We start from the raw sequence: 2559 nt of genomic DNA, 5'->3' as shown, positions 1-2559 counted from the left end.
TTTTAATTTAGAGAAAATAAACATTAAGGTGCTTCTAAAATAATTTGCCCATAGATTACACTACTAGAGCTTATGAACAATGCCTACAATTTTTCAAAGCATTTTCACAATCAATCATCTCAATTACCTTCACAAAAACAATGCTGTGCTGAAAAACAAGCACAATATAAACTATTACCTATATCTTACAAAATAAAAAAAAACTGCCACAGGGACCTGAAGAGATGGCTCAGTGGTTAAGAACACTGACTGCTCTAGCAGAGGACTCGGGTTCAATTCCCAGCACCCACATGATGGCTAATAACAGTTTGTAATTCCAGTTCGAGGGAATTAAACACCCTCTTCTGGCCTCCACAGGCACTGCACAACACGAGTGCACCTACCTACATGTAAGCAGTACACTCATATACATAAAATAAATAAAATAAGTAAAACTGCCAAAGATAAATAACCAATCAAAACTCTGTCAGAAACCAGACAAATTCAGGCCTTCTAAACTCTTAGACTCACCCCGCTTCTTTTCTTCTGCTAATATAAAGTCAAACACAAACAATAGATTTTCAGTTAATATAACTAAGTTCTCTTTTGTGTTTATGGCAAACAGGAAGACTATAATTACCAGTTATTTTACTTATATTTTCATTTTTTTAAACTTAGTTTAAAAGTTTTCTAAGCTGGGCCTACAGTCCTATGTGGGAGAGTGAAATAGAAGGATTAAAAGTTCAAGGCTTGTGTGGGCTTCAGAGTGAGCTCAAGGCAGCCTCAACTAGTGGGACTCTGTCTCAAAATAAAAAGTAAATAGAGGCTGATGGTACAGCGTAGATTACTTGCCTACCCTGTATGAAACATTAGGTTTGACCTGAGTACTGAAAAAGAAAATTATATATCTTAAGCATCAAAGAATAAATAGGTTAAATAAAAATAAATCTGCATCTGCATACATTACAATTAGACAACAGAGAAGGACCAACAGAGAAAAAGCATAGAGGGATAAAAAGAAAAAAATAGAAGACAACTCACTGACAGCAGAATAATTAAACTGGCAGCTGACATCTCATTTCAACAAAGTCCCAAGACAACAAAATTAAGGATCTTCAAATGCTATGGGAAAATAGCTGCCACCCTAGAGTCTTGTACCAGGCTAAACTACCACTCTGTTTTGGACCAGCAAGATGGCTCAGCAGGTGAGGGTGCTTTGCAGCCAAACCTGATGACTTGAGTTCGATCTCCCAGGCCCACGTGGTGGAAAGAGAGAACCAACTCCTTCAGTTATCCTCCAGCCTCCACACATGGCACACATGCAGACACACAACACACAGGCATGCACGTACAAATAAATAAGTAAATGTAATTTCAAAATGTTTACACACATAAAAAGATGAAGAGCTTATGGGGGTGCCGTGGAAGAAGCAGCACAAATGAGGAAAGTGTTAACTGTGTTCATTTTGTGTGGCCCCGAACACATACACAGAAAACGACAGAAGGCGCCAATAATGAAAACGATTTGACTAAGGAGTTATCCAAACAAAAGTACAATGTTCTGATAATAAATACAAGCAAAATGACAATTAAACTGAAGACTGGTGATCTCCATTCAAGATTAAACCTAGTTCCCATCAAGCGTCAGGTTTTAAAAGTACAGTTATGGTGACTCTTCCAGAGTGGTGTTGGGCAGTGACAGGAAGCGATGAAGTGCAGGTGAAAGGGGTGATGGTTCCTATGAAGCAATGTTAATCTCTGTACCACTGAAGGGACAGCAAGAGCCCAACATCACAAACAAAAACCAAACACTGTTCAACGCAAACACAGTCAGACAGGGTGATCGGCACGGTGCCAGCAGGATGGATGGGGCTAATGAGAAAGTGCCACTGACAATGGCAGCTGGACAGCAAAGGAATTCAGCCCCCCAGAGGTGTGAACTACCTTGTCAGAAAGTACAGAGGGTTTGCTGGAACACTACCTGGATTACTAACCTCTCTGCTCATGCTCAACTCTTGGACTCTTTTTCTGTACTCTTCTATAGAAATACTATCACATCTTTTATCATCCTGTACACCTGCTCACGGGTGCTGAAGAAGCTATGAAACTAGGCCTTGGGAGTTGAATTTTACAAGTTTATTTGACCTAAAAAGTATTCTGCTTTATTTGTTTTTTATTGAAATATTGGTGGTTTTTTTTTTTTTTCATTTGAACATCTTAAAGCCAACATCTGCTGTCCAGATACCTCAACGCCACCAGCTGCGTCACATCTAAGCAACTTCACTTTTTAAGATGACCTATCTAAACCCTCCATTTATCTGGCCCTGTGGCCTCCAGTCATGTAAGATAATAACCCCAATCTTCAGTATGGTTCATAAAACATTTCATCATCGGACTCTTACATACCTTTCTAGTATAACCTGTAAGTATCGTATGAGCATTTTGCTCTCCAACCAATCCTGAACACAAATCCCTTTAATTTCTTCACATCTTTAGATGAGATGCGGAATCCTCTTTCTCCCCCTTTACTACCTGATAAACTCTTAATTTGTCACTTTTTCTGTGAAATCTTAACCATTT

At 39.0% G+C, this 2559-nt stretch overlaps 1 protein-coding gene across 1 annotated transcript in view; it reads right to left on the bottom strand.

The window, feature by feature from the left end:
* Ehbp1 (EH domain binding protein 1) overlaps positions 1-2559 on the bottom strand; it is a gene marked incomplete in the record, with an annotated part of 244217 nt that overhangs the window by 212177 nt on the left and 29481 nt on the right.

This window comes from Nannospalax galili, unplaced genomic scaffold (genome assembly GCF_000622305.1).
Source record: "Nannospalax galili isolate Female #2095 unplaced genomic scaffold, S.galili_v1.0 scaffold805, whole genome shotgun sequence".
Taxonomy (NCBI): Eukaryota; Metazoa; Chordata; class Mammalia; order Rodentia; family Spalacidae; genus Nannospalax; species Nannospalax galili.
The sequence above is the reverse complement of the archived record's forward strand: the minus strand, read 5'-3'. Positions and strand labels throughout refer to the sequence as shown.